Source organism: Amphibalanus amphitrite, unplaced genomic scaffold, assembly GCF_019059575.1.
Source record: "Amphibalanus amphitrite isolate SeventyFive unplaced genomic scaffold, NRLGWU_Aamphi_draft 000944F_arrow, whole genome shotgun sequence".
Lineage (NCBI taxonomy): Eukaryota > Metazoa > Arthropoda > Thecostraca > Balanomorpha > Balanidae > Amphibalanus > Amphibalanus amphitrite.
The window spans coordinates 26,627-46,461 of NW_024882438.1; the positions used below are offsets into that span (position 1 = coordinate 26,627).

General features: G+C 45.7%; 1 long non-coding RNA gene across 1 annotated transcript; it reads left to right on the forward strand.

Annotated features, from left to right (window-relative positions):
• Positions 1–1,589: 1,589 nt before the first annotated feature.
• Positions 1,590–18,825, forward strand: LOC122368381. The gene is made up of 2 exons (XR_006254236.1): positions 1,590–1,890; positions 18,707–18,825. It is a non-coding gene; the product is annotated as an uncharacterized LOC122368381 (long non-coding RNA).
• The last annotated feature ends 1,010 nt before the right edge of the window (positions 18,826–19,835 follow it).

Sequence of the window (19,835 nt, forward strand, 5' to 3'; positions counted from 1 at the left end):
CACCTGAGGTCACCATTTTTGAAACGGCTGGTTAAACCGCACACGCTGAATCGATTGGATGGCGCCCCCTTTGAAGGATAGGCCCCCTATGAGTTTGTCTGCGCCATTTTTTTTCTAGCGTGGTTACGCCCCTGGATTCAGCGTATACGATTTCATCAGCCGTTCTCAATATGGTGTCCTCAGGTGACCTTGGTGACCTATGGAGGTCACATGACCGTTGTCACCTATGGCAGTCATTCTATAACTCAGAAACTACCGGGCCGATCGAGACGAAAACACCACAAGTCGATTCAACGCATACGATTTCATCAGCCTTTTGAATATGGTGACCTCAGGTGACCTCGGTGACTTCGAAAGGTCATCTTTAGACTTAACGTTTTCGCCTATTGCAGCCATTACTCAGGAACTACTAGTTCCTGAGTAATGGCTGCAATAGGCGAAAACGTTTAGTTGACCTTTCGAGGTCACCGAGGTCAACTGAGGTCAACTTATTCAAAACGGCTGTTGAAATCGCACACGCTGAATCGACTGGTGGTGTTTTCGTCTCAATCGGCCCAGTAGTCCCTGAGTTATAGAATGGCTGCCAAGCGACAGCGGTCATGTGACCTCCCAAGGTCACCCAGATCACCTGAGGTCACCATTTTTGAAACGGCTGGTTAAACCGCACACGCTGAATCGATTGGATGGCGCCCCCTTTGAAGGATAGGCCCCCTATGAGTTTGTCTGCGCCATTTTTTTCTAGCGTGGTTACGCCCCTGGATTCAGCGTATACGATTTCATCAGCCGTTCTCAATATGGTGTCCTCAGGTGACCTTGGTGACCTATGGAGGTCACATGACCGTTGTCACCTATGGCAGTCATTCTATAACTCAGAAACTACCGGGCCGATCGAGACGAAAACACCACAAGTCGATTCAACGCATACGATTTCATCAGCCTTTTGAATATGGTGACCTCAGGTGACCTCGGTGACTTCGAAAGGTCATCTTTAGACTTAACGTTTTCGCCTATTGCAGCCATTACTCAGGAACTACTAGTTCCTGAGTAATGGCTGCAATAGGCGAAAACGTTTAGTTGACCTTTCGAGGTCACCGAGGTCAACTGAGGTCAACTTATTCAAAAAGGATGTTGAAATCGCACACGCTGAATCGACTGGTGGTGTTTTCGTCTCAATCGGCCCAGTAGTCCCTGAGTTATAGAATGGCTGCCAAGCGACAGCGGTCATGTGACCTCCCAAGGTCACCCAGATCACCTGAGGTCACCATTTTTGAAACGGCTGGTTAAACCGCACACGCTGAATCGATTGGTGGCGTTTTCGTCTCGATCAGCCCAGTAGGCAGTAGTTCCTGAATTATAGAATGGCTGCAATAGGTGAAAACGTAAAGTTGACCTTCCGAGGTCACCGAGGTCACCTGATGTCACCATATTCAAAACGGCGTATAAAATCGTACCCCCTGATTTCAATGTCGTTTAGTTCATCCCGATCGGTCCAGTGGTTTCTGAGTTATAGCATGGCTGCAAGGGTGGCGGTCGAATAGTGTTGTCCAAAGTTCGGCCTTATTCACATCACTATTTTTTCCAGCACTACTTCAGCATGTTTCTTTTTCAGCGCGGCTGTGACGATTACAATTTTACGCACTCTCTTGCAATTTGCTACCTTTTCTCTTCTGTGTGCTCGCAACTTGAGGTGCTAGTTTCGGTTCCGGGGGAGATAAAATCCCTGTCATTAGTTCCTAAACGAAGGTGAAAATGACTCTCACTAGCACAGTGTACAACAGTCTTTTCCGGCGAACTTCCACATTCGCCCTGGGTGTTATTGCAGCAGCGTTTTTCTTTGAAAGAGGGCTGGATTCTGCTGCAGACGTAATCTTCGAGAGGCATAACCAAGGGGTAAGCATTCATAATTTATCAGGTCAAATATCAATATTTATCAATGTTTGATGGTCATTTTAAGTTCTAAAGGGAGGAGAAAGTGGCCAGTGTTACATGAGCAGAGTTAATTCATGCCTATGAAAGGTGGACTACAATGGTGAGAGAATAGGACAATTTGTCCCTGATACTTATTCACTTCATGTAACCCAGGCGAATGTGGGTCTCATGTAATAATGGGCGTGTTCCGAGGAGGAATCTATCCACAATGAAAATAATTTAATTATGATGCAGAGACAATGGTTAGATGGGGGCTCACATGTAGGTATAAATTGGATGAAGAAACTTCAAATCGAGGAACTTGCGGTGATACCTACTTTGCCTCTGAAACAATATGCATGGAAACTAAATTTATATTTTAAACTGATAATTTGTGTCAAATTAGTGAAGCTATAAAATGGAAATAAAGCGGGCTGAACTGCGATGCTAAATATGAAAACTTTTTCACGATAGGGTGCACTGAACCTCAGAAATAGAATGGATGGCACTTTTTTCTCAAATGAGCCTAGTCTATAGAAATGGCAAAAAGTCAATGTCAAAATAGCAACAAATTAAACACTACAAGAAAGGCATGGTATGATCTACTGCTTTAAAAATATGTGATACATACCTATCTATCCAGTCAAGTACCTCGGGAGTCGTAAAGCAGGCGTCATACTTCCGTGTAAACATATCTGGTGGTAGGTTGTAGGTTGGTAGGTTCTAGGTTGTAGGTTAGTAGGTTAGAAGGTAAGGTTAGGTTAGATCATGTTTTTATCCCCCTCGGACTTCATACAATGCTTGCCTGCAGCTGTTTACATGGAAAGTGCGGTGCCTGCTTTATGACTACCATTGAGTATTACTATACAGGATTTTTGGTAAATGTGTAGATAGTCAGAGGAACATCAACAAAATCTAACCTGATGTAACCTTACCTACTAAACTACTACCTACAAACTACAACTTACAACCTATATGCCTACAATTTACAAACTACCAACCACTCGGAAGTCAGACTTCATTTACACATACCTACCTACCGTAAAATGGGGTGTTAAAGGAACTATCCCACCTTCTAAAATGTTATTAAAACCAGATAAATTGTGCCCGACTTTATAGATTGGATGACCAGGAACACGGTTCTGGCATTTATTTTTCATTAAACATCTTAGGCTTCCCATATTCCAAACACAAACTTTCAAATATGTGACGTCACAGCCCAAAACTACCTCCTTCCCATGGCCACATTACTGTCATAAAGCTGATTCTTTTTACTCTGTAGGCACCACAACAAAGTTCAGACCAAGTTTTAAGCGATTTTTCAACAAACAAACCCATTTAAATCAGAATGACTAAACGAGGTGACGTCACACTAACGGTCGCTCCATGTTGAAGATAGGGCCTTGCACAAGGCCCATTTTCAAATGAAGGGAACGAATTTCGTCAACACCAAGAGGCCGCGGGGGTTGCAACCTAGATAGATAGTGGTTTCTGAACCTCGCCGCAAACTTGGCTACCTCAACTCAAACCCCATGGCGCGCCAAATTTTGGGTACCCCTGTAGAGAATTGATTGAAGTTTATTGTGACAAAGTTTCAAAATAATTGGTCGAAAATTTTTTGAGATATCGAGGTTTTAGTGACGTCATGATTTCTGAGTTTTCGACCAAAAACGGCATATGTTCAAAAAATCATAAAATCACAGAATAGACAAAAAAAAAAAACATGCCGTAAACGCTATTAGACTGCCAATACCATGATCAATCAAATGGCTATCTTCGATTATTGATTATCGTTCCGCATTTCCCAAAATCTTGAACTGAATCTTGGCAATTTTTCGTGACCATGATACATGAATTTCTTAAATTAAACTTTTTGAGCCAAACACGTACACATATGATAAAATGAATGTCACCATCGTGTTCTACGCCCCAAATAACCTATAAAACATGTGTCACAGGCTTCGAATATCAGTTTTGATCTTCGGGGATATGTGCCTACCCGGTTGACCTGACCTTGACCCTGACCTATGCTTGACTGACCCCTATATGGAGCTGACACTCTTGTAGGCCTTGATGGATTGTGGACCGTTTTGACAGTTTATGGCGAGAGGCACCCATTGCGAAGTCCTGAAGTCCATGCTACTGAAAGCCCGATTTTAGGTGTTTGACCTGACCTTGACCCGACCTGTGACCTTAAAATTCAACTTTTAAGTACTCATCTGAAGCGTCTCGTCGCGCTCTTTCGTTTGCCGCATCGTGCGTTTCGCTGCGCCTATTGGTTCTCGAGTTATCGGCTGGGGGCGTTTAACGCCCCCCCCCCCCCCAGCAAACGGTGGGTGGCGAAATATCCCAGCAACTGCGGGGTTAAGGGACAGTGGGGTGCAAAGGGACAGTTGCGATGGAAAACTTTGAGTCATATTAAGTTCCTAATTTGAGAAAGTTAAAGGGACTATCCCACCTTCTAAAATGTTGTTAAAACCAGTTAAATTGTGACCGACCTTGCGCAAGGTGTCCGTAGGTTACTTAACCACTGACTGCATGCGTGAAAGCAAGCAACAACTTGCCAGAATGTTTGTTGAGCAGCAGCGGTCGCCACATGGTTGATACCGTTAGGTACGGGTGGAGCGGCGCGTCATATTTCGCATCAGACCCGGAGTCGGAGTCGGAGTCGGAGTCGGAGTCGGAGCTGACCAGGAGCTCGGAGTCGGAGTCGGAGTCGGAGTCGGAAATCGCTACCACGACTCCGCATCCCTGCTAAGCAGGCCCTTCTTATGCAAGCGCCTTTGCCACCAAAGACAATGCTATTCCTGAAATATCACCTCTAAAATACAGGAGAAGGAATCGAACTGTAGGTATAGTTACAACCAGGAGGCCCCGTATAAGTGCATGTCAGTCAAAGGAGGTTAACATATATATATATATATATATATATATATATATATATATATATATATATATATATATATATATATATATAGGGGAGAGTGGGGTAAGATGCCCAGGGTGGGAAAGACGCCCCACCCCCTCTAGCGACGAAACAAAGAATCGGACCTGGAAATTAATGTTCTTAGCGTAAAGCGGAAGCCTGCCTTGTTAACGGCACAAAAAATTGCGAAGCTCAGTTTGGCAGCGGCTGGCTTATGACTGCATGTTTTTTATTTGCTGCTTTCAAAAATATTTTGGTGTCAGAACATTGTAAATATCAAAGAACGTAAATAATTTTTGCGTCCCTTGCTATAGTCGTGATACATTAGCATGCGTGTACTGTGTCCCAAACAGTTTGTTTCATGGTGTAGTTTTATGGCTAACAAATTGTACTGATTTAATGTTACTTCGGTACCTTGGGGTAAGATGCCCCCTGTCCTGATGGGGAAAGACGCCCCCCTAAATCCGTAGGCTGTCCTTCAAACAGCCCGTCAAATCATTTATTACATACTTGTGATGTAGACAAAAGCCGATCTGGGACTATTGAGAGTCCAGTACGGTCGGGTGCTCCCCATGCCGGTCTCTCGGCCCACACAGCGACTTTTTGGGCGGCATCTGACTCTGAGAGCCCTCACGACGGCCTCTGTGGGCTCAATTATTGGCTCCAGGGCCCATCACGACATCCTTTGAGGGCTCCCACGTTGGCCCCACGGGCCGCACTGGCATCGGAGGTCCCACGATGGGCTCGAGGGCCCTCAAGCATCATGAAGACCTATAAGAGCCCCACAGTGGTCTCCGAACGCCACCACGGAGGCTTGTTTGGCCGCGCTGGACTATGATGGCCCTAACGATGACCTCTGAAGCCCCTTACGACTACTTTTGAGGGCCCTTATGATGACGTTTGGTGTCTATTGCAGGCTCGAAGGGACTACTGATTCGTTCAGGCGATTCACGTGCCCATTTATGTCACTTATAGTGCAGGGGGCATCTTTCCCAACGTCAGGGGCGTCTTTCCCACCCTGTGGGGTAAGATGCCCCCTTTCACTTCTTCAGGAAAATGCTTAATAGCAAAAAAAGTAATAATATTTCAGGCACGAAAGTGTGATATTTTTGGAGAAAAATGATGTCGGCTTCCGTTGAAACTCCAAGTTTTTGCTTTCCCATCGTCATTTTCGAATAATATATGACATAGTAAAACCCTGGGCATCTTTCCCCACTCTCCCCTATATATATATATATATATATATATATATATATATATATATATATATATATATATATATATATATATATATATATATATATATATATATATATATATATATATATATATATATATATATATATATATATACACATACCTTAGGTCAATATTTAACCCAGTTATGGCTGGTGAAATGTCAAATTTCGGGGGAAAAGCTATAGTTTTCCAAATTACTCAGCCAATAACAATACTGACAAATCTATGAAAGATGGCGACATGAAACTTTCATGGCCGTGTTTCTCAACGAATTAGCTACAAAATGATATATAGTTGACTGCATTTCAGTCCTTACTGGCGTGACGTATTCCCCGGGAACACGGGAGGTCACACCCACCGCCGGCAAGGTAAAAACTTCTTCAAAGTTAAATCTAGGTAATTGACCTGGGTTGACCTCGTTAAGGTCAAGAAACAGTTTTGAAGGCGTTTAGGCGAAAATTGAACCACATATTCGGATTCAGGATTTCAAGAAACCCCACTAAACACAGCTTATATCGCGGAGGTCAGCGTGTGAACATGTGAGGTCATTGACCTTGGATGACCTTAGAAAAGTCAATATACAATGTAAAGATTCATGTCCAGTCATATTCTGACATCAATCACACGGAATAGTCTCGTTCTTGTCGATGAAGTCAAGTCCAGTTACGGCAGGGGGCGTCGAACTCTACTATGGACGTCAAACCCCTTGAGACCCCACTTTTTTGCGAAAATTTTTAAATGCGTTAACTCTCGTTGACGATATTCTGGCAATGTGTGTTTCAGAACCTGCCGAAACTTTTATTACTAAGGTATTTTGACGCCAAACAATTATGAAAGGTACTTCTCATTCACTCAATCTCATTCACTCAAAGGTACTTCTCATTCATTCAAGTTGTGGAGGACAAACTTTCGACAGCTGGCGATACCTTTCAACCTTTTACTGTCAGGGAAGTTATTGACTCTTTCGGAGAACTGTCATCAGGTCGTTCAAGCGGGAATGATTTTCTTTATGCAGAACATTTTGAATTTGGCGGCAATGCAGTCGCGACACATTTGTCATTATGCTTTACTATGATCGCCAAGCATATGCATTTGGCAGATAAGCTTACAAATGTTGTTCTTACGCCAATTGTGAAGGACAAGACTTCGAGCTTGTCCGCAAAGGATAACTACCGCCCAATAGCAGTTGCAAGCGCGAGCTCGAAAGTTTTAGAAAGGGTCGTTTTGAGCAGATGTTCCTCATATCTTAGCACAGGATGCCATCAATTTGGTTTTAAAGAAAAACACTCTACAGACATGGCTATATATGCACTAAAAGAGATCTCTGATTATTTCCTACGAAATGATAGCCCTGTATCAGTGGCGCAGCCAGGGGGGGTCAGAGGGTCAGCTGACCCCCCCCCCCCGAAATTTCTGTCAGGGGCCCGCTCTGGGATAGCGAGAGAGAGAGAGAGAAAGAGAGAGAGAGAGAGAGAGAGAGAGAGAGAGAGAGAGAGAGAGAGAGAGAGAGAGAGAGAGAGAGAGAAAGAGAGAGAGAGAGAGAGAGGGAGGGAGGGAGGGAGGAGAGAGGTCCTAATCTAATCGGACGAGCCCGCTTCGAGAAATGCCTACTGGGACACCACGGGTGATGGTCCATGGGCCCCAGGTGCAAGGGGCCCGGGCTCCGGGTAGATGGGGCCCGGACCCCGGGTAGATGGGGCCCGGGCCCCCGGGTGGATTGAGCCCGGGCCCCCGGTGGATGGGCCCGGGCCCGGGCCCCGGGTGGATGGAGCCCGACTCCCCGGGAGAACAGGGCCCGGGCCCCGGTTGGACGGAGCCCGGGCCCCCGTCCACCTGAGGGCCCGGGTCCCGTTCTCCTAGGGGTCCGGGTCCCGTTCTCCCGGGGCTCCGTCCACCCGGGGCCCGGGTCCAATCCACCCGGGGGCCCTCAGGTGGACGGGGGCCCGGGCCCCAGGTGGATGGGGCCCGGGCCCTGGGTGGATGGGGCCCGGACCCCCGGATGGATGGAGCCCGGGCCCCCGTGGATGGGCCCGGGCCCCCGGGGGAACGGGCCCAAGCCCCGGGTGGATGGAGCCCGGCCCCCGGGAGAACGGGGCCCGAGCCCCCGGGCAGATGGGGCCCGAGCCCCCGGGTAGATGGGGCCCGGGCCCCCGGGTGGATGGAGCCTGGGCCCCCGGGGGAACGGGCCCAAGCCCCGGGTGGATGGAGCCCGGCCCCCCGGGAGAACGGGGCCCGGGCCTTCGGGAGAACGGGGCCCGGGCCCCGGGTAGACGGAGCCCGGGCCCCCGGGTGGATTGAGCCCGGGCCCCGGTGGGTGGGCCCGGGCCCGGGAGAACGGGCCCGGGCCCCGGGTGGATGGAGCCCCGGGCCCCCGGGTGGATTGGATCCGGGCCCCGGGAGAACGGGGCCCGGGCGCCTGGTGGATGGGCCCCGGAGCCCCGGTGTGGACGGAGCCCGGGCCCCGGGAGAATGGGGCCCGGAACCCTGGGAGAACGGAACCCGTGTGGATGGGGCCCAGGCCCCCGGGTGGATTGGGCCGCTAGCGTGACCCGCTTGCTCCGCAACGCGGATAAGGGGTATTTTTATCGGTAGGCGTTTGGTTGGTCTTGTCTCCGTGAGCTATGTATCCATTTCGGTCGATTGCTTTTTGACGGCTAAACATTTTGGTTTGGGAAAAATATCCATCGCATCAAGGTGCCCGTGTCAGATAAGCGTGCGTTCTACTATAGAACATGTCAAGTGTATTTTATAACATAGGTTGACGTAGGTTATTGAAAAATGAAAGCTAGCGATGAATTGCCATGTAGAGGTTTGAAACATTTATCTTTTTAAGAATGCTGTTGCTCGTCTTGCAAAAGCGATGATTAGATCTTGGACAAAATTCAGGTTCCAACTCTTTCCAACGATGCCATTTTCAATTGTCAAACGTATCAGGTTATGCAGCAAAACCCATGCAATTAAAGGGACTATCCCACCTTCTAAAATGTTGTTAAAACCAGTTAGATTGTGCCCGACTTTATAGATTGGATGACTAGGAACACGGTTCTGGCATTTATTTTTCATTAAACATCTTAGGCTTCCCATATTCCAAACACAAACTTTCAAATATGTGACGTCATAGCCCAAAATTACCTCCTTCCCCAGGCCACATTACTGTCATAAAGCTGATTCTTTTTACTCTGTAGGCACCACAACAAAGTTCAGACCAAGTTTTAAGCGATTTTTCAACGAACAAACCCATTTAAATCAGAATGACTAAACGAGGTGACGTCACACTAACGGTCGCTCCATGTTGAAGATAGGGCCTTGCACAAGGCCCATTTTCTAATGAAGGGAACGAATTTCTTCAACACCAAGAGGCCGCGGGGGTTGCAACCTAGATAGATAGTGGTTTCTGAACCTCGCCGCAAACTTGGCTATCTCAACTCAAACCCCATGTTAAAGGTGGGATAGTCCCTTTAAAGGGACTGTCCCACCTTAACATTAGATTTGAGTTGAGATAGCCATCTTGATGGACGTTCTTTGAAAATCAGTGCCGTGAAAACCGTTTCTCCAGCAATAACTTCATCGCAAAGAAATTTGAGTTTGATTTTGACATCTGTGCAAATAAGTGCCACAATGTATTGGTATAGGCACTTAAATCTGATGACGTCATCAGGCTTTCGAACGTCCGTAAATGTTTGACTAAAACGTTTTGTAGCACGCGGTGGTATATGCTGCGTTGCGCGCAACAAATGCCGCACTTTTAAATAAAGTCGCTAGGAACAGCGGAGATCCCAAAAAGTAAACAAAAGTAAAAGTCTAATATCTTGAAAACCGGTGAATATTTTTCGGTGAACTTTGGTAGATATTCGTTTTCGCTCTTTCTGAACCGAGCGACATCACTTTCATGCCAATTCATAAACTTTTTTAAAGGTGGGAGGGTCCCTTTAAGCAAGTGGCACATCATGGACAAATACTATGTTCTCCAGCCTTTGTCCACCTTGTTTTTGATCAATTAACTTTTCACATTTTTCATGAGAGGCGGTACATTTCTCTTGCCTATAGGTGCTGTTTGAGTTCGCCCCGTCTGACAGTCACCCGAAAATGGTATAAGGTCCAAAATCCGTCTGAAACGTCAATTTTTAAGCAAAAGTGCCTCACAGGTGCACGTGGCGCGTGCCATTCCCTGCATCGCACATCATTCGATAGCCCGTTCGATTCACTACACGATACTGTGTTCCCCGTGCCGATCGGATCCACGGTTACCGAGATATTGCACGGGGACCGGACCCGTGTCGGGCAAATTTAACCATTTTCGCCCGATTTTGCAAGCCGACTTATACACGTAAAGCATATGACACGAATTTGCACTTTTTGGGCATGCGCCATGTGCTCACTATCGTCCCGATCGAACTGAGACCCCTAGAAGGCACGTTGTCCATCCTTGTTCTATAAGTTGCGCAAATTTCAGCGCGCTAGGTGCAACAGTCTGCAGGCCTGCACCCCGCGCTAAGTAACACCATGGAGTATCACCATGCCGGAACCTCGGTAACAGACAGAATCTACATCACCACATTACCACACCACAACAAACCCGGCCAAAGGCAATAAATGTCCCATATGAGCGCGTTAAAATTTCTTGTGAGCTAATTCACGTAATGAAGAAGAATAATGACACAATCTAGGTACTACAGCAGCCAATAGATAACTTTAGGACAGGCACATGGGACTACAAAGTATGTACAGCCCACCGCTAAAGTAATGTAGGGTTTTACCAATCTCAACGGTTGGCTTTGACTGGCGATTGTTTAATGCGGAGTGATCGAAAAGAAGATGTCAATAGCTAAAGTTGCAGCTGCAAGGGTGACGATACATATAAGCTACATTCAAAGTTGCATTGTAGCCTGGCTAATCGTTCCTAAGCTTCAGAAGCAGAACATACCCATGACTGAAACCCCACATTACTTCTGCTGTGGACTGTACATATATCATATCTTGTCCGACAGAAGCAGGTAACAGCTCCGTTTGCATATATGCTATTTATTGCTATGCATATTGCGGAAGGCGTACATTTCGGCCTCGAAAGATACGAATTCATACTTCATAGTAACAGTACCTACCAATATTTCTGTCGTGGTCAATTTGCGTGGAAATTAACCCATTGATGACACACCGGGTGATTACCGTGCTTTTGTTCTATCAAAACTTTCCGATTCAAACTCGCTCAAGGGTTATCGTGCAGATAAAGGGGGCCCGCCCAGCAGAATGTGTATAAAATATGGAGAGATTCTGAAAAATGGGTGGGGGGCCCGCACACTAGGGGGCCCGCTTTGGAGGCGATGACCCCCCCCTCGAAATGAAATCCTGGCTGCGCCACTGCCCTGTATTCATATGTTTCCTGGACGCACGAAAGGCGTTCGACCGTGTAAATCACTGGACATTGTTTGACAAATTACTTGATAAGGGGATGGATTCAAATTTAGTGAAATTACTCAGTTCGTGGTATAGGTCACAGCGTTTTCAGGTTCGATGGGGTAAGGCATTATCTGATGGTTTTTCCGTGTCAAATGGCGTTAGGCAAGACGGCATTCTCTCACCTTATTTATTTAATGCATATACGGATGATTTATCGACTCTTCTCGACCAGAGTGGTGTGGGGTGCCATTATCTAGGTAGTCTCAACCATCTCTATTACGCAGATGATATGGTCATTCTTTCGCCTACGCCTTTTGGGCTTCAAAAATTGCTGAACATTTGCTCCGAGTATGCGAATGATCATGACATTCTATTCAATACTAAAAAGACAGTCTGCATGGCCATGCTTCCCGTGAGTCTTCGAAATCTATCACTCCCTAAGATATCATTGTGCAATAGTGTGCTTTCATATGTCGACGAATATAAGTATCTTGGATATCACATTTCGAGCACACGAACCAAAGTGGACAATGTCGAGATCTGTCATCAATACCGATCACTGTGTTGTCGTGCCAATTCATTGAGTCGCAAATTCGCTTTATGTACATATTCGGTTAAAAAGCATTTGTACATTATGCATATTGTTCTAACATCAGCTACATGCATTTATGGCACTCGTTTCATGCATCGGTTCTTCGGAAATTTAAAGTGTGTTTCAATAACGCTGCTAGAATGTTTTAGGCTACCCTAAATAGGGGAAAGTGGGGTAAGACGGGCACCTTAACTTTGGAGCCATTTTTCGGCCGGTTAGAAACATCATAGAAACGGGAAACTGGGTGAAAACCTTTTTCAGACATTTTACTTTCATTTGCCAGAAGATGAGACTTAGACCTGATTCAACAAATAAACTGCAGCTATTTTTGCAAAACCTTGCAAAAACCCGTCTTACCCCACCCCATGGGGTAAGACGGTCACATGGGTAGGGCAAGACGGCCAGCTTCTTTCACCGATCAGCGCAGCTCGCAACAAATGCCCGAGATTAGCCGCATTTATACAGTCGCTCGTTGGTCTCAAGTGCTTCGGAAATGGCAGTATACGAGATTCGTGCAGAAGGCGTATGCTCCTATATAGGCCCTAGTTCAGAAGCCATGTAGAACCGTTTTTCACATTCATTATTCGAGAATAAACTGTGCCGAAGGAATATTGCTAACATGTCTGTGAGTATCGGAATCGAACATATTCTTATTAGAAATGCTTCTTTTTTCCTACAGCAACAAAAATATTTTCACCATTACAGACCCATTGGGTTCATAGTTGCCCGTCTTACCCCAAACTCAATGTCAGAAGTTCAGCACGATTTTTCGCTGTGGACAATTTGATGCAGACAAAGCAAATCCGCCGTAAATGAACACTGTTGGCATATGAGTGTACCACAAGTGATTGCGAGTTTTTAACTCTATAGTGCTGTACACAAAAGCTTGCACAATACATTATGGATGTTTTCAATGAAATGAGTGTTTTAAAGAAATCAAAATAAAAGATTATCGACTGAACACAAATTCACCAGACTTGAATGGTGGTGTGTAGTGGGAAAGGCAATTCTGGTCCTAACTTTTCTTGCTCGTAGCGCTATTGGTTTGGTCTGCAGAAGGGGTGCCCGTCTTACCTACCCTGACCGTCTTACCCCACTTTCCCCTATTGTAGTGCCTCTGGAATGTTTGCGCAAGAACACATAGATGGCTTTGATGCGGCCTACCGTAGACTGTAGAATTTCATGTCGCGTTTGAAAAAGTCAGAAAACCGAATAATATCTACACTGTATTACAGTGATATCGCCCACACATCTCCTATGCGTAAATTGTTGACTGCAGCATTGTGTGGTTGTTGAGCGCTGCTGATGTTGGTCATTTACACATGTTATCTTCATACCGTCATCATCATATGATTGTCACGTCTTCATCATTGAGTGTTACTTCTTATGGGCCCAGCGTCTGCCAATAAAGGGATCTCTCTCTCTCTCTCTCTCTCTCTCTCTCTCTCTCTCTCTCTCTCTCTCTCTCTCACTCGTAATGTTAAATTTCACGGAACGAATCTGCTGTTTGGGTAGAGGCTACGCGCTCATGGGGCGGAGCCACGTAATGACGTCAGCGCTAAGCTTTGCCCTACCCCTCCTGAGTGGCGCGTCATGGTCACGCAACAGTAACCTTGCTAGCAGCCATTTCACTAATTTCTAGTCAGTGATAATGATTCAGTCATTTTCGCTATCCTGTGGCTCTAAATGAATGCTTAAAGCAAAAAAAGATGCCAGATTTTGATCAGCGGCAACAGATAAAACCTTGCATGTGTCAATTCAACCAAGTCACTTGAGGTGACATGAGGTCAACATACATTTTGGCCTCTCCAAACAAAATGTTAAATATTTGTCATTCGACGCTTCTAAATAAGACATGCATTGGTACCGCTGCCTTACCTCTGGGACCATTTCTGTTGGAGCTAGTTGCGAAGACTAAAATCTCAGCGATTGGTCGTTTAACTGACCTCTGACCTTGGGTCAAGAAAATTTGTTGCAATATTTCCTCAGATCATGCTACACAAACCTGCTCGTAACTTTTTTTTTCATCAAACCATTTTTGACCGCTATTTGAATTCCTCGTCTGTGGCGTCGAAATCTGCCGCTCAATGGTCTAGAAAAATTGACTCGGTGACGTCGTCGTGGGGCAAGGTCCATGTTTTATCCAGAGTGTATCAAATTGATAGGGAAAATGTACTAAAATTTTTGTGCTCCTATCCCTAAGCGCTCTGGAGCTATCGCAAATATTCATCAGCGGGGAGAGGCAAATTGTCCCCGGGCCCGCGAGAGTTAAAGGTAGTGTGCCACCTTCCAATGATTTCCCATTTTATTTTTCCTAGGATAAGAAGCTTCTGTTTTTACCTAATATCGCAAAAAAATCGAAAACGGGCCTAAAATAGTGTTTTTTTTTCGCCTAAAAGTTTATCGGTTTTTCGATATGTATAACAACTGTAGTGGGCTGACTTGCAAACAGGCGTCGGCAACAATCGCGAATGCGGCGCACATGTGACAATAAGCAAAGGTCATTATAGAGTTACGACGTACGGGAATGAGGTATCAGCTGTCTAATCGTAGACAACACAATGTCGAATTTAAACTGTAAGCCTGTATTGGTATTGTTTCTTTAATTTGGCTGTCGAACATTAATTTATGGTTTGAAATATTATTTTATGTAAAATAATTGATATGAAACAGCCGTCTCTAAAGTTATGACCCCATCCCACCACATGAAGTGGCAGAAATGACAATGATCAGCTGACGCATTTTTCTTGGCCGAAGTCAGAGCGCGCGGCCCGACGCACCACCACCGCACCACAAAGTATGAGCAGAAGCCACCTGCGGTAGACCGTGCCCAAAGCCAGGGCCCCGGTAACGTGAGGTAGCCGAGTCGGGGCAGCGTGAGCTGACCCAAGCCAGGGCCGCGGCTTTGGGCGCGGTCTACCGCATCCCCGCGGGCAGCCCCGGGCTATCACATGACACCGGGAGGACGCGCGGCCCCGGCTTGGGTTAGCGCACGCTGCCCCGACTCGGCTACCTCACGTTACCGGGGCCCTGGCTTTGGGCGCGGTCTACCGCACCACCTAACAGGCGTGTTCGAAACCGCAGGAGATGATGATGAACGGGTTTATCGAAACTTGATTGGATGAGCCTATCGGTAATAGCGATTTCAGTGTGTGCATTTATTGTTCATAGTGGTGTGAAATGTGGTTGGGGTACGACCGACAACCCGTCGGGCGAATTTCGCACTGGGGTACTCAAAATTCGAAGAATTTAACCCTCGCCCTGGCAGGGCATTTTTCATAACACGGCCTGGCAGGGGGGGGGGGGGGTCGATGCGACCCCCCCTCGCGATTGGCTCCTATGGCACCTAGAAACACCAAATTTGGTAGGTAGGTGGGCCCCCTGGATTTCTCGCCCCTGTGCAAATTTGGTTGCTCTAAGTCAGTATTTAGGGGGGTTTTGGGGGTATAAATGTAAAAATTTCGCAAAAAAACAGGTCAAAAAATTTTCGCTTATAACTTTTCATCTAATTAAAGGTAGTGTGCCACCTTTGAAAGATTTCCCATTTTATTTTTCCTAGGATAAGAAGCTTCTGTTTTTACCTAATATCGCAAAAAAAAATCAAAAATTGGCCTGGAATAGTGCCTTTTTCGCCTAAAAGTTTATCGGTTTTTAGATATGTATAACAACTGTAGTGGGCTCACCTGCAAACAGGCGTCGGGCAACAATCGCGAATGCGGCGCACTTGTGACAATAAGCAATGGTCATTATAGTGTTACGACCATACGACGTACGGGAATGAGTTATCAGCTGTCTAATCGTAGACAACACAATGTTGAGCCTTAAACTGTAAGCCCGTATTGGTATTGTTTCTTTTATTTGGCTGTCGAACATTATTTATGGTTTGAAATATGATTTTATGTAAAATAATTGATATGAAAAAGCCGTCTTATAAGTTATGACCCCATTTCACCACACGCAAGTGGCAGAAATGACAATGATCAGCTGACGCATTTTTCTTGGCCGAAGTCAGAGCGCGCGGCCCGACGCACCACGCGTATTTGGAAATTCCGACCTCGACGAGCATCAGAAGCCACCTAACAGGCGTGTTCGAAACCGCAGGAGATGATGATGAACGGGTTTATCGAAACTTGATTGGATGAGCATATCGGTAATAGCGATTTCAGTGTGTGCATTTATTGTTCATAGTGGTGTGAAATGTGGTTGGGGTACGACCGACAACCCGTCGGGGCGAATTTCGCACTGGGGTACTCAAAATTTGAAGAATTTAAGACGTTTCCATGAGTTTTGAAGGTATGGATAAGTTCTAAAAATCCGGTTCTCCTTATCTGGGCCATTAACTCCATACGGTCCAAGAAAGCTGGCACACTACCTTTAACCCTCGCCCGTATTGGTGTTTTTCCAGCCGCGAACGTATAAGGGGGGGGGGGGGGGTCCGTTGGACCCCCCCTTGCCGTTTCGCCCCTGATCGTGCTAGAGCTTCGCGGAAAAAACGAGCGTGTTGCCCGTGACGAGAGGAAGCCGATGATACCCAATTTTAAGGTCCTAGGTCATTGGTTGACCTTGCAGGTCAGGTCAATGACCCCAAAGGCGGGAAAATCGGGACCTGTTAGAACGTCGTAAAGTGTGGCTGCTATGGGGTTTTTCGGGGTGCTGATCACGAATATCATGTTAGTTTTGATCACAGATGATGTCTTCATGTATTTAGGCCAGGTCGGGTCAGGTCAGGTCAGGTCAACCAGTAAGGGTATTCGTAGTAGGTGGCAGTCGCCTCTGACAGCTTCGTAACATGTTACGAAGGCACCAAAACTTCTTCGTAAATGTTCATATGGTTGCTAAATTCGAATTCAGCTCCAAAAACTGGCCTAGAAACATGTAAAACTCGAAAAAGTGAACCGAGGTCATCAAAGGTCAATGACCTGACCTGACCTTCAGGTGACCTTGACACCCACCCTAATGCATGGGGGCAACATCATATCACATGTTTGAACGCTTGAAACCACGAAAAGACTGCAAACGCGCGGCTAATGCGAGCCGACATACGCCGAATCGCGATTCCAGCCAAACATGGTCTCGAAAAGTAGGTCACAGGTCAAAGGTCATTTGGGTCAGGGTCATGAAATTTTGAGGGTAGGTGTGAAATTGATGAACGCGAGGGTACTGAAAGTTTCGTCGCGATCGGCCGCTTTTTACGCGAGTTATTCGCGAAAAACCATGGGGGGGGGTCCGTTCGACCCCCCCCCCTATACGGGCGAGGGTTAAGATAGAATAAAAAGAAAAGCACCAGTGAACTCAGCACATCAAGGCGCGTCGAATGATATACTTTTTAGCTGTGTACTTAAAGTTTTTCTTAAATATTAAGTAACCTTAAATTTATAAATTAAGTTCAAGTTAACCAAATTGCATCATATCGTATATCATTCGATTCGCCTGATCACCAGGAACACAATGATACCATTTTTAAGCTCTAGCGTCATTATGTGCCAAGTTATTGGCAAAAACGTCATTTGACCTCAGTTGACCTCATTTGACCTGACCCATGGATAAGAACACCAAACAAAGAAGCACCAAGTGACCTGCTGTTACGTACTGTGGTTTCAAAGCACAAAAGTGATAGAACGAAGCGGATATCTCCAGTATTTTCCGAATTTAGTATTTTCCCATAGGCTTAACATTACGACGTAATGACCTCTAACTGACCTTAGGTCAGTGACCTCAAAAAACCCGAACTATATGTTATACAACTCGGTGAACTTAGCACATCCTGAAAGTTTGAAGTAAATCAGTCCAAAACTGTGAGTTGGACAGGTGCAAAAAGAAAATTGAAATTTGACCATGACCCTGTACCGATTTTCTGACCTGGTGACCTGACCCAAGGTCATCCGGACCTGAAATTTTCAGGTCATATGTAAAAAGGTTGCCCCATAGGCTGTGCCAAATTTGGCGGCGCTGCGCGCCGCCGTTTTTACGCTAGCTTCGAAAAACCTTAGGGGGGGGGTCGCATCGACCCCCCTGCCAGGGCGAGGGTTAAGACGTTTCCATGAGTTTTGAAGGTATGGATAAGTTCTAAAAATCCGGTTCTCCTTATCTGGGCCATTAACTCCATACGGTCCAGGGAAGCTGGCACACTACCTTTACTGTTTTCAAACTTCGGTCGATCAAGTTAAGGATATGAATCGATAATTGTCGGATTTAATCCATTTGCCCAAGTGTCCCAAAACGTGTTGATTTGGGTGGGAAATGACATCCATATGAAAATTATTTCTTACTCTCATCTCTAAATTATAAGAGAAATTCACCCTCTCAATTTTACCAAGAAAAGGCATTTGCATGGATGATCGTTTTACATCCTACATTTTACCACATTTTTATATAAATAAATGCCATTGATCCCTTTTTACTCTTTTGGGCCTTATCTGACTGGCCATTTTTCACTCTTTCCCCCTTTTGGAGAGTAATATGCGCTCTGACACCCAAACAAAAATACAATTTTGAGACACTGATTTGCCCTGAATTCTAGCTTGGGTTGGCAGTGTAATTTAGCGGCATCAGCGCTAAAACCGTCAACTTGTTTACGGCTCAGATACCTGTGATGTGTTAGATCTATCGCTTACTACCATTGACACTGTTTTTTTTTCTTTCAGAAACTGTGGAAGCACATTGAACACAAGTATGTGGCTAAGGAAGAGGAAGAATAAGAAGCTTCACTAGTGTCAAATGAAACTGCACCCAGCATGTTTGTGAATATACGAGAAACAATGTATCTTTCTTGTTTTGCCTGGTGACGGGAGCCTCTTTGGAGGGGGACGGGGGCTAAGGTCTACCAGAGTAAGCGAAGTGTGATATCGCACATTATGTACCATCAGCATGTCGGTGTGATAATCACCCATCGCCATGGCGGAAGTCAACAGCTTGGACACCGATAACCGACAGAGTATGGACATTATTTCTGTTGTCCATAATTGGCCACTTTGGCATTATTTTTGTCTATTAACCCGCGCCCCAGTGGCGGTCTCGGCCAACTTCGCCCTAGTGAGGGGGGGGGGGGTATATGTTACCACCCACCTCTAACTCAAAAACTAAGAGGGCTAGAAAGACGCGCTAAAAAGCAATCGATAGCTCTCAATACGTACGTTTGAAAGTATTTCGGTCATTTTTCACCTTAGAGCAATATTGGGGTCACCAGAGGTCATCAAAGGTCCAAATTTGCCAATTGTCATTATATTTTTCAGAAAACATGCCGCTATCTCAGGAACTATGGTTGCTAGAAAAACGCATGGAAAAGCAATCGATAGCTTTTAAACTCTTCTTTTGAAAAGGTCATTATCAATATTGTCCTCAGGTCAACGGTTTAGCCTCCAGAGGGCAAAAACTCCAAAAATAGCTGTTTTTACGAAAAGTGTTTTTCGGCAATAACTTTCGACTACAAAAAGCCACGACATTTGTATTGCCAGAATCGTGTTCCCCTCACCGAGACGCGTCGAATGAACTATAATTTGATCTTGAAAGGTCAACTTAAAAATTTGACCTCAGGTCAAGGTCATGACCTGACCGGAAAAGGTCATGTTGCATATCAGTCGATGCGTCTCAACAAGACAAACACAATGAGACCATCCCCAGCGTTCTATCTCTTTCCAATCGCGAGTTATTGGCAAAAAACTGTTTGTAGCCTCAAATGACCTCGGATGACCTTTCTAGAGGCTATCAGCAAAAATGACACCTTGGTCATCACGAGTGGACTAAATCATTGTCATTCTGAAATATTTGGACTGT